At 46.8% G+C, this 13,346-nt stretch overlaps 1 protein-coding gene across 2 annotated transcripts in view; it reads left to right on the forward strand.

Annotated features, from left to right (window-relative positions):
- Nucleotides 1–541: 541 nt before the first annotated feature.
- The window catches only part of nfixb (nuclear factor I/Xb), a 376,438-nt gene continuing 363,633 nt past the window's right edge, over nt 542–13,346 (forward strand). The window contains exon 1 of one of the 2 annotated variants that reach the window (XM_078235068.1): nt 542–608. The gene's annotated coding sequence lies outside the window, so the exon portion shown is untranslated. Of the gene's footprint in view, nt 609–1,662; nt 1,795–13,346 lie in introns of those variants that run through there. The other variant, XM_078235067.1, reaches the window with a different exon arrangement.

A 13,346-nucleotide genomic window follows, 5' to 3' on the forward strand; every position in this document is an offset into this window, starting at 1 on the left:
TATCTATTATACTCTCAGTTCACCCATATCTTTAATACTATTTATTAGACCAGCCTTAATATCTATTATACTGCAATTTGCCTTTATATATATTATACTATTAGTCCAGCCTATTTTTAAATCAATTATTCCATTAGCCCAGCCTTAACATCTATTACACTGTCAGTTCAACCTTTATATATTATAATATTAGCCCAGCCTATTTTTAAAAAAATCAATTATACTATTAGCCCAACCTTCATACCTCCTGCATTCAGGGAGGACTGAAGTTAACTATTTCACATTTAAAGACTTGTTAGATATCTTTCCAGATGTCACAGCTTCCCTCCCCATCACCGCCCCCCCATACATACACACACACACACATTTGCCCTCTCTCTACCCTATCTGCACACTTCAAAACAATTGGGAGGCGAGGTGAGGTGGGGGAGACAATCGTGGAAAAGTATAATAATGCAGGGGATGGCTAATGTCAATGGGAAGGATTTGCAACTTTCATTAATTTAATTGCATTGCAGAAATGGCGCCGGCTGTGTCACGGTGAGAGAAAGCTGGCGGATTCTGAACCCCCTACAAGGCATGTTGAAGAAGCCACCCCAGCTATGAAGGCAGGTAAAATAAAATAGGTTTCTAACTGTGGTGGTTTCTGTGTGTGCGTGTGTCTGCCTGTGATTTTTTTTTAAAAACCCCGTTTGAAATGATATTAAAACCCAACATCCGCCTCACACGAAAAGGACCATCACATTTCACCCCTTGTCACGAAACGAGGGAACATTAACCAGTTGATAATCTGCTTAAACAGAGTTTAGGGTGGGAGTGTATTGTCAAAGCGGTGTGTATTTGCAGAGGCCACCAGCGGCTGAGATGGTGCTAAACTTCCAACTGGAAAGTTCAGGACTTTTTAAAAAAAAAAGTATTTTAAATGCATTTCATTATTTCAAAACTGACTTTACACGACGCGCCGACTTGAAATATCAAATTCAACTTCCAACCCTTTCAAGGGGGGGTGGGATCACAATTGAATTTTATTTATTTATGGGGGGCGGAGTGGGTGTTAGAGAAAGATTCGAGAGGGAAGTCTGTTGCGAAATCTCCGCTCCAAGTGACATTACAGTGAGGTCGAATTCGACATTCGGCGCAACAGTTAACTCTCTCTCCCATTGTCCGATTCCACTTCTCTCAATCTCCGAGAAAGCTGGTTATTTAATAAACTTGTCAACTCTTTGTAAACACACACACACAATTCAATTGCCCCTCCCGCCGTTTGTCAAGTTATCCCCCCTCCTCTCCTTGTATATTCCTTTAAACTCAGACATATCATTTATTTTTCAATCTGCCATGATACAGATTATTAGCTAGCCAAGCCTCCCTCCACTTGTTAACAGCTTTGGGTCTGACACAGTACGAGGCCCATTGCGCCTCCCGCTTTTGAGTTACAGTAACTGCCCCCCCCCCACCCCCACCACCCCTCTTCCTCCTCCCCTTTCCCATCGCTGTCTCCCCCCGCACAGCCGAACCCTTTTTTTCACCAACTTCCCCCCACTAAAGTGCTGGCTTTGCACAATTCAAATCTGTTCAGCGACAAACAACGAGACAGAGAAAAAAAAACCCAAACCGCCAGCTGTCCTCTCGACGCTTATAGACCAGATGCCAAACAGGACAAAACAACAACAAGAAAAGTTATTAAACAAACAAGGCTGAATTGAGCGATTGCAGGGGGGAAAGTGCAGAGAGACAGAGAGAGAGAGAGAGAGCCCTGTACTGTTTCAATCCATCTACCCTTCTGTCTATAAGGTTTGGAGAACTTTCTGTTTTAAAAGCAAATTTTAAAAAGAGGTTTATTTTTAAGAGTAGGAATTACAATGTTGAATTGAGTCGAGATTTCACGCGGTGCTTTTTTTGGGGGGGACCCTTCTGCCCCGCGGAGGAAGAGGTTTAACTTCAGTCTGGACAGGTCGATTACACTGATAAGACAGAAATCAAGAGAAAGAGAAACCCAGCGAGAAAAGGAAAACCTGTATGTGTTGGATTATCCGCAGATAACTTTTGACTGTTATGGTCTTTTCTCTCTCTCTCTCTCTTCCCTCTCACGCTCTGTCCATGGATTGAGACCGGCAGCGCGTTTTTTATTAAGGTGGATCTGTTTCACCACCCCCCTCACCCCACCCCCTTCCTCCAATTCCACCGCCCCCCCCCCCCCCCCACCCCACCTCTGAGGCTCCAACTAAAAATGGGACAGTGATTCCGAGCCAAAAGAAAAACTGCCTACAAACCACAACGGTACGTGTTGTGTGAGAATCGATACTTTCTCTCTCGCTCTCTCTCTCTCTCGCTCTGAACAGAGAGGCACATGAAGAAATGTTAAAACTACACCCCGCAAAGAGAAAAATTAAAACAAACACGGCGGCGGTTCATTAGGGTAAATCTACGGGAAAGGAGTTTAAAAGGAAGGGCTTTATTTTTAAACGGCCCGGGCTCCCTCAGAAGAGGATTTATTTTCTGGGGAGAGTTGGGTTGGGTGTGGGATGGTTGGGGGGGGGGGGGGGGGGGGATGGTTGGGGGGGGGGGGGTGGAGGGGTTGCCTAATTTATTGAACGATCCCCACCCTCTTCCTATCTGGAGGGGGGGAAAAAAGTATGAATTGGTGTATATTCCTCTCTGGAACTTTTTCTCGCTCCCTCTCCTTCCTCCCTCTCCCCACTCCTCCATCCACTTGGACACGAATTTGCATTTTAAGTACCTGTTCTGGCTTTTATTGATAATTCTTGTGTCAATGTTACATGCATCATTCCCCCCCCCCCCTCCACCCCCTCACCCCCCCCCCCCCCCGCCTTTAAATCACTAATATTTCATATACAGAAGCTTTCAACAATATTTTTCACTGTATACTAATACAATAGTAAATCGAATCAAATTCTGGAGGGGTAGGTGAACATGGGAAGAGCTGTGAATTCTGCCGCTGAATATATATATATTTTTTGCTACACAGGGGCCAAGGCGAATTAATTCATATTTTTTTCCTCTGTGTGTACATATATTTTTTCTACGCATGTGAGCCACTCGGTCTGTTGCACAGACAGTGGGTTTCTCTCTCAGTGTGTGTGTGTGTGTGTGAGAGAGAGCGATTCATTCACTATGTCAGTTTCCCCCGCCATCAGCACTGCGGCTAAACTGATCGTTGATAAATTCACCAGTGTTTATTCTCCTTATAAAATCTCCCGTTAGGTCAACGATGAAATATCAACAATGGAAATGTACAATTGTATCTGATATTGTGACCAGTTTACAATTACTCATTTATTTGTAGCATCTGCAGTGGTGTTTTTTTTTTCTTGTAATTATGCTGTGGAGATGCCGGCGTTGGACTGGGGTAAAAAGAACACCAGGTTAAAGTCCAACAGGTTTATTTGGCAGCAAAAGCCACCAGCTTTCGGAGCGCTGCTCCTTCGTCAGGTGAGTGGGAGTTCAGTTCACAAACAGGGCATGTAAAGACACAAACTCACTTTACCAAATAATGGTTGGCCGGATCATACAGTTAGCTCCGAAAGCTGGTGGATTTTGCTCCCAAATAAACCTGTTGGACTTTAACCTGGTATTGTGAGACTTCTTATAATGTAATGCCACATTGCAACATTGATGCAAAGATTATCTGGAAGAGCTTCTTAAAAGACACATTCTGGTGACTCCTCAGAAGAGAGCCGGAGCTCCCTGGGGCGGACAGGTAGGACCATATACACCTCCAGTTCTTTTTCTTCTCCCAAAGCCCTTTCCTTTCAAATGACTCTCAGACTAAAAGTTTAAAGTTTTATTTATTAGTGTCACAAGCAGGCTTACATTAACACTGCAATGAACGTGTCAGAGAGAGGGAGGCGGGAGGGCTAAATAAGTTTGTTTTAAAATAAAAACATTTAAAAGTTTTAAAGTTTATTTATTAATCGCAAGACTTAGCTTAACACTGCAGTGAACGTGTCAGAGAGAGAGAGGCGGGAGGGCTAAATAAGTTTATTTTAAATAAAGACAATTAAAAGTTTATTTATTAATCACAAGTGATGCTTACATTAACACTGCAGTGTGAAAATCCCATTAAGATTCCATGGCAATAAAATAGCCAAGTTTGAAACAAAACTAAATAAATAAATCAAATCAAAGGTGAAACTCCTTCCAGCCAGTCCCCCTCATCGATTTGTGTCTGGGTCAAATTTGCTGCATCGGTGGCAGAAGGAATACAAAGTAAAATAGACTTTTTGTGTGTGGGCATGTCAGTTATCCAAAAACAGAAGTGTACAGTCCTCATGCGGATTCCAGTTAGCTGTTAGCTGCTTTTCGAGAAGGAAGGCGGCGGGAGTTGGGGGGGGGGGGGGGTAACTTGATCAAAGGCTAATGCCACATGTGTGTGACGGTGAGGTGGCACATTGTGCGAATGCTGTCAGGAGCTCTTACAGTGAGAGTAGTTTTTAAAAAAAATAAAGTTTGGCCGTCGCTGTCTCAACATTTTCCTCCCCTTCCCTTTTCCCTCCCCCCCCCCCCCCATTTTTAGATACCTCCCACCAGCCCTTTCGTTCCCCACCATCGCAGAGTTGCATGCAAACTCCTACGTAACGGTGGAAGAGAGCTGAGGGGGAGTGGGTAGCCCTTCTAGGTGCTGCTGCTTATCTGGAGTCGCTAGGTTTGGCCACTTACCTGCACCCCCCGCCCCTCCCTCACCCACCCCCATGCACGATAATATTAAATGTGTGAAAGATAAAATAGTAATACTGGTGGATAAGTATCTTATAATAAGTTTGGTACAAGTGCGCAAGAGGGTCTGGGGAGGGACTTGCTTAAGTTTAGAATCCTATTTATTACCCCTGGTGTTTTACTGTATCAATGCAGGGATTGGGGGGGGGGGGGGGTGGGGGGTGGGGGGGGTGGGGTGGGGGAGAGGGACCTGAAACACTTCTGTTGAATTTGCTGAATTTGATGATACATTGGGGGTCGGAGCATGGGGAGGGAGAATGCAAATGTTACCACTTATTAATGTGGCGAGTATCGATTATATTTATTGTTGCTGTTTCACTGTGTGGGAGATAGTGGAAATCGATACAGGGTTGAATAGCAAGCACTGAACCTCACACGCACACACTGCAGTTCATTGTAGGTAACCGACAGGGATCATTATCGATTTCATAGAATCTACAGTGCAGAAGGAGGCCATTCGGCCCATCGAGCCTGCCCTGACCATAATCCCACCCAGGCCCGATCCCCGTTTTTCCACAAATTTACCCTGCTAATCCCCCTGACACTAAGGGGCAATTTAGCATGGCCAATCCAATTACCAGGGCAGCACAGTGGTTAGCATTGCTGCCTCACAGCACCAGGGACCCGGGTTCAATTCCCGGCTTGGGTCACTGTCTGTGCGGAATCTGCATGTCCTCCCCATGTCTGCGTGGGTTTCCCCCGGGTGCTCCGGTTTCCTCTCACACTCTGAAAGACGTGCAGGTTAGGTGGATTGGTCGTGCTACATTCTCCCTCAGTGTACCCGAACAGGCGCCGTTGTGTGGCGACTAGGGGATTTTCATAGTAACTTTATTGCAGTGTTGATGTAAGCCTTACTTGTGACATTAATAAATGATCCACACATCTTTGAACTGTGGGAGGAAACCAGAGCACCCGGAGGAAACCCACGCAGACATGGGGAGAACGTGCAAACTCCACACTGACAATGATCTGAGGCTAGAATAGAACCCAGGTCCCTGGTGCTGAAAAGCAGCAGTGCTAACTGCTGTGCCACTGTGCCGCCCATTGTGGAATATCTTATTCTCTATTCTGTCAAATATTTCCCATAAGTAAGATTATTTCTGCTCATTTTTTTCAGGGGAACATTGAATTACTGGGCAACTTAATTCAAAGTTAAATTGGGAAAAAATAATATCACAATTTTGAATTATTTGTGTATGTGTGTATGCGGGGGAGGGGGGTTGTGGTGGGGATTCTATCTTGGAAAGAGAAATGTTAGTGAAAGCACTTTTACTGTGATTGGCTTGTCAAATGTTATTTCTTTCCCAGAGCGTTGGGAACAGAGAAGGTTGAGAGGAGGTTTGATGGAGGTCTTAGAGTCATAGTGGTTTACAGCATGGAAACAGGCCCTTCAGCCCAACTTGTCCATGCAGCCCAGTTTTAAACACTAAGCTAGTCCCAATTGCTCGCGTTTGGACCATATCGTTCTATCTTACCCATGTAACTGTCTAAATGCTTTTTAAAAGACAAAATTGTACCCGTCTCTACTACTGCCTCTGGCAGCTCGTTCCAGACACTCACCACCCTCTGAGTGAAAGAATTGCCCCTCTTGACCTTTTTGTATCTCTCCCCTTAAAAATAAATCAATTTCCAGATTTTTATTGGATTCAAATTTCAATATCTTATGGAGTGGGATTTGAACCCGGGTCCCCAGAGCATAACCATGAGTCTGGGGATTACTAGCCCAGTGACAATACCGCTACGCCATTCCCTCCCCATGAGGGGGCAGGACAGGGTAGATTGGGGGAAACTTCCCATTGTCAAAGGGTCAAGGGTCAGCGGAGACAACTGATTGATGGCGATTGGCAAAAGGTGACATGGGGAAAAGTTTTTTCGAGGCAGAGAGTGGTTAGGGTCTGGAATGCGCTGCCCCAGAAGGCGCTGGAGGCAGATTCAATCATGGCTCTCAAAGGGAATTGGGTAAAGGCTTGTAGAGAAAATAGCGGCAGGAGTACAGGCTAAAGGATGGGGTGGGGCATTGGATTGCAGAGGGCAGCATGGATGCAATGGGTCGAATGGCCTCCACCTGTGCTGCGACCATCCCCTTGTATGATTTTTGCCCCCTCCTCCATCGCCCTTGGCCATCTTGGTGGAAAGGTCCCGCCTTTCCAGGCTTACGCTTTGCAGACTGCTGAAGCCACCTATTTGCTAACCCATTTGAATGGTGCAGGGAATGTCAACCAGCACTGTCAGCGCCTGTTAAACAAGCCACGGTGGCACAGCGGTTAGCGCTGCTGCCTCACAGCGCCAGGGACCCGGGTTCGATTCCCGGCTTGGGTCACTGTCTGTGCGGAGTCTGCACGCCCTCCCCATGTCTGCGTGGGTTTCCTTTGGGTGCTCCGGTTTCCTCCCACAGTCCTGTCCTCTGAAGTGAGGCCCTTGCAAAAATCCAACCAATGGGACTTTAATCCTCTTGACACAGTCTGAAAGGCGTGCTGGTTAGGGTGCATTGGCCGTGCTAAATTCTCCCTCAGTGTACCCGAACAGGCGCCAGAGTGTGATTACTAGGGGATTATCATAGTAACTTCATTGCAGTGTAAATGTAAGCCTACTTGTGACAATAATAAATAAACTTTAAACTGTTCTCCAGCACCTTCAACATTCACCCCCTCCAGCACCGATACACAACGGCTGCTGTGTGTACCATCTGCAAAATTGCATTGCAGGAACTCATCAATGTTCCTTAGGCAGCACCTTCCAAACCCACGACCACTCCCATCTCGAAAGCCAAGGGCAGCAGATACATGGCAACACCACCACCTATAAGTTTCCCTCCAAGGTAAATGCCACCCTGACTTAGAAATCTATCAGCCGTTCCCTCACTGTCGCTGGGTCAAAATCAGAGAATCATAAAATCCCAACAGTGCAGAAGGAGGCCATTTGGCCCATTGAGTCTGCACTTACAACAATCCCACCCAGACCCTATCCCTATAACCTGATGTATTTACCCTGCTAATCCCCCTGATACTAAGGGTCACTTTAGCATGGCCGAGATTGAGTAGACTGGGCCTGTACTCATTGGAGTTTAGAAGGTTGAGGGGAGATCTTATAGGGACATATAAGATAATGAAGGGGCTAGACAGCGTAGAAGCAGCGAGGTTATTTCCACTTACAATGGAAACAAGAACTAGGGGGCATAGCCTCAAAATACGGGGGAGTCAATTTAGAACAGAGTTGAGGAGGAACTTCTTCTCCCAGAGGGGAGCAAATCTTTGGAATTCTCTGGCCAATGAAGCAGTAGAGGCTACCTCGTTAAATGTGTTTAAGTCACAGATAGATAGATTTTTAACCATTAAGGGAATTAAGGGTTATGGGGAGCGGGCGGGTAAGTGGAACTGAACCCACCATCAGATCAGCCATGATCTTATTGAATGGCGGAGCAGGCTTGAGGGGCTAGATGGCCTACTCCTGCTCCTAGTTCTTATGTTCTTATTACATTCTTATGACCCACCTAACCTGCATATCTTTAGACCTGAAACCCCATCTCCCTAACAGCACTGTGGGTGTACTTACACCACATGGGATTGCAGCGGTCAAGAAGGTGGCTCACCATCACCTTCTCACGGGCAATTAGGTATGGGCAATGAATGTTGGCCAAGCCAGCGGTGCCCAAATCCCGTGAAATCAATAGGACAGTTATCATTGACATTTGCCCTTCTTCACAGCGGGTGGGAACAAATGCCAACCAAGGCTGGGTAGAGCCCGACTGAAGCCCCCTGTGATACATGAGGAGATGCATTAGTAACATTCAGAAAGGTAGGTGAGGGGACAAGACACATAGTACAGGAGACCATCAAGGTTGAGAGAAAAATAAATCTATTGGGTATTATATTTTATTTCTAGAGAAAAAAATTGGTATAAACGCTAAATAGTGCTGTAATTTTTTTTCATTCATTCGTGGGACATGGCCGTTGTTGGCTGGCCAGCATTTATTGCCCACCCCTAGTTGCTCTTGTTCAGAGGGCAGTTGAGAGTCAACCACATTGCTGTGGCTCTGGAGTCACATGTAGGCCAGACCGGGTAAGGACGGCAGATTTCCTTCCCTAAAGGGGCATTACATTTTCCAGATGGGTTTTTCCGACAACCGACAATGGTTTCATGGTCATTGGTAGATACCTAATTCCTGATTTCATATAATCCCTGCAGTGCAGAAGGAGGCCATTCAGCCCATCAAATCCGCACCCACCACAATCTCACCCTGCCCTTATTCCCGTACCCCACATATTCACCCTGCCAATCCCCCTGACACTAGGGTCATGGCCAATCAACCTGACCCGCACATCTTTGGAGTGTGGTTGGAAATCGGAGCACCCGGAGGAAACCCATGCAGACACGGGGAGAATGTGTAAACTCCACACAGACGGTGACCCGAGGCTGGAATTGAATCCGGGTCCCTGGCACTGTGAGGCAGCAGTGCTAACCACTGTGCCACCGTGCCACCCATTTTGTAAAAATTGGATTCAAATTCCACCATCTGTTGCGGGATTTGAACCTGGGTTCCCAGAACATTTTTGAAAATAGCACTAACATACTTTTTTCACTTGCTTCAAAAGGACATTTGAATCATTTTATTAACAATCCCAACATGGAAACATTTAAGCATTGCGTATCATTTAATATCACAGTATTAACAATAGTGCAGGTGTAGTGAATGTTAGCGAGCCCGGGTACACAATATTATTTTTGCCATTTTTCTCTGGGCTTCAAAGTTATTTTCCTGTCGCCTCACTGTGCTGCCTGAGGGTTTGGAGAAACCTTTGCCAGTGCGACCTCTGACCCAGCCCTCGGAAGGTTCCCCACCTTTGTGATGCCCTCAGCTCCTCAGGAATCCCGTGCTACCTTGCAGCATGTTTCCAGATGATTGGGTTTCTGTCGGGTGATGGTTGCTTGAGGGTCACAACAGATTGAATACTAGAGTTGGGACGTCTTGTTGAAGTTGTACAAGACATTGGTAAGGCCACAATTAGAACACCGTGTACAGTTCTGGTCACCCTGTTATAGAAAGGATATCATTAAACCAGAAAGAGTGTGGAAAAGATTTACTGGGATGCTACCGGGACTTGGTGGTTTGAGTTATAAGGAGAGGCTGGATAGACTGGGACTTTTTTCCCTGGAGGATAGAAGGCTTAGAGGTCTATGAAATAATGAGGGGCATAGATTAGCTAGATAGTCAACATCTTTCCCCAAAGGTCGGGGAGTCCAAAACTAGAGGGCATAGGTTTAGGGTGAGAGGGGAGAGACATAAAAGAGTCCAGAGGGGCAATTTGTTCACACAGAGGGTGGTGAGTGTCTGGAACAAGCTGCCAGAGGCAGTAGTGGAGGTGGGTACAATTTTGTCTTTTAGACAGAGGTAACATGGGTATAGGGGGCTATAGGCCAAACGCAGGCAATTGGGACTAGGTTAGTGGTTAAAAAAAAGGGGCGGCATGGACATGTTGGGCCGAAGGGCCTGTTTCCATGCTGTAAATCTCTATGACTCCAAATGGCAGGTGGGGTGCCCCCTGTCCTGGTGCCGAACATGCCAAACTTCAATGCCACCCCCCACCGGCATCTTGTGTCCGTCCCTCTTTCAGACCATCCGTTGCCACTTGTCAGTGCCATTTTCCCCCTTAGCTGGGTTAAGTCCTGCCTTTGGAGTGGGGGGGGGGGGTGGGGGGGTGGGGGGGGTACAGGCATCACCACAACACTGGCTTGCTCAACAAGGATTCACAATTAACTAGCAGGATGGGTGCATCTGTAAGGACAGAGGCAATCCTGCCAATTTCTCTTCCTCCTGCACCCCCCCCCTGCCCTCCCTCACACTCCCCCCCCCACCCCCTCCGACTCATCACAGTGCCCCTCCAATGCCATCTGCTGTGTCTTCTAACAGCCCAGCCCAGCGCTGCACTGAAAGACCATTCTGCACTAAACCAATGACTCGGTTGACATAAAAGTTTATTTATTTTTTCTGTTGTAAAGAGAGAATGTGGGGGGTGGAGGGTGGGGTGGGGGGCGGGGGAGGAGGAATAGTCAAGCAAGGTTGAGACACAAATGTCAAAACATCTAAACAGATAATCTCCAGCCCAATACATAGTGTAGTACAGAATGGGAAGTCATTTTTACCATCTGTTTAAATGCTATCGTGCTCGCAACAGCAGTACTGCAAAGCCAAACACACATAAAGACGCACAAACACACGCACACTTTCTCTCCTTCTCTCTATATTTCTCTCTCCTCCTCTCCCTCTCTCTCTCTTTCTCTCTCTCCTTCTCTCTCTTTCTCTCCCTCTCTCTCTTTCTCTCCCTCTCTCTCTCTCTATCATACAATAAACCTCCATGGCAAGGGTGTCCTAACATAAATCGAAACCCTCCAGCATCGATGCTGAGATCTAGTCGTGCTCCAAATCCCTGGTCTTGCGAACAATGCATCTCCAGAAGTCACATCATTCAGTCCTTTTGTTACCTTGTGCCAGCCAGGCAGCAGCAGCAGCAGCAACTGAGCTACCTTTCAGCATTTTGGACTAGTGTGGGGTTGCTTATTTTTTTTTCGGTCTTTTCCCCCAAGGAGCTTTGTTACCCCGGCAAAGGGGGTAGTGGGGGGAGGAGGTGGGTGCTGGGCGGGGGGGCGGAGGGTGGGGGGGGGGGCGGGGAGGTGTTGTTGGGGTTTTGGGAAGCTTGCGGGGGGTGGGGGGGGGGGGGGGGGTGGTGGTCGGTTTACTGGGCAAACGAAACCTCACAAACAGCCAGAAACACCATTAAGCTGCTACTATGCAGGACTGCACAGAAGCAGATAGATTCCCTAATATGAAACCACCTGACCCGATGCAGCTGCTTCTGAGGATCCCAGTGGATGCAGTGGCAATAATTTAAATAGTAAATTCTGTATATTAACAAAATCAGCCTGACACATGGGCAAATGGTTGCAATGAGGTAATCTCGTGCGCTCTGATTAGAAATGGCAAAGCCTTGTATTTTTGCCAGCTTCCGCAGACTGGCAGTGGAAGGATTTAAAGGGACACTTCTTGCCTGGGTCTTCGCTGAGTTATAGCGAGAGGTGGACTTGATGAGCCAGAAACCAGACCCCAAAAACCCAACCTAAGACATTTCAATCAATTCCAGGATAAAATATTGAAAAGAATTTACAAAAACAGTACCCGATGTGAGGGATATTTGATTAGATTTATTATTGTCACATATATTGGGATACGGTGAAAAGTATTGGGGGGAGTTTTCCCGTCCCACCCGCCACGGGACTGGCTGGAGTGTCTCAGAGAGGGTGGGGAGGGGGAGGCAGACCACGCAACAGCCCGTTGATCTCGGGCGGGATTTTCCGGTTTTGGACCAAGCACGGCTGGAAAATCCCACCCATTGTTTTTTTGCACACTGTACAGATAAAACATATCATACCATGGGCAGCATGGTGGCACAGTGGTTAGCATAGCTGCCTCACAACGCCAGGGACCCGGGTTCGATACCCGGCTTGGGTGGCTCTCTGTGTGGAGTCTGCATGTTCTCCCCGTGTCTGTATGGGTTTCCTCCGGGTGCTCCGGTTTCCTCCCACAGTCCAAAGATGTTTGGGTTAGGTGGATTGGCCATGCTAAATTTGGGGAGGCAATGGCCTAGTGGTATTATCGTTAGACTGTTAATCCCGAAACTCAACTAATGTTCCGGGGACCCGGGTGCGAATCCTGTCACGGCAGATGGTGGAATTTGAATTCATTAAAAAAATCTGGAATTAAAAATCTACTGATGACCATGAAGCCATTGTTGGAAAAACCCATCTGGTTCACTAATGTCCTTTAGGGAAGGAAATCTGCCGTCCTTACCTGGTCTGGCCTACATGTGACTCCAGAGCCACAGCAATGTGGTTGACTCTCAACTGCCCTCGGGCAACTAGGGATCGGCAATAAATGCTGGCCCAGCCAGCGACGCCCATGTCCCATGAATGAATTTTTAAAAAATTGCCCTTAGTGTCAGGAGGATTAGCGGGGTAAATACATGGCATTATGGGGGGTAGTGCCTAGCTGGGATTGTTGCCGATACTTGTTGGGCTGAATGAGCTCCTTCTGCAATGTAGACTGATTCCATGATTCTCTGAGTTTGAGAATCAACCCCATTTCTGTGGGTCTGGAGTCACATGTAGGCCAGACCATGTATGGATGGCAGATTTCCTTCCTTAAAAAGGCATTAGTGAACCATTTAGTAATAATATTTGTCACAGACACCATTGTAGTCCAGATTTTGATGGAATCATTGAATCCCGACAGTGCAAAAGGAGGCTATTTGGTCTATCGAGTCTGCACCAACTCTGATAGGGTATCTTATTTAGGCCCTTTCCCCCACCCTTTCCTTATAACCCCACACATCTATCATGGCTAATTCACCTAACCCACTCATCTTTGGACACTAAGGGGCAATTTATCATTGCCAATCTACCTAACTTACACATCTTTGGACACTAAGGGACAATTTAGCATGGCCAATCCATCTAACCTGCTCATCTTTGGACACTAAGGGGCAATTTAGTATGGCCAATCCATCTAACCTGCTCATCTTTGGACACTAAGGGGCAATTTAGCATGGCCAATCCAC

The sequence above is a fragment of the Mustelus asterias genome, chromosome 19, assembly GCF_964213995.1.
Source record: "Mustelus asterias chromosome 19, sMusAst1.hap1.1, whole genome shotgun sequence".
NCBI lineage: Eukaryota > Metazoa > Chordata > Chondrichthyes > Carcharhiniformes > Triakidae > Mustelus > Mustelus asterias.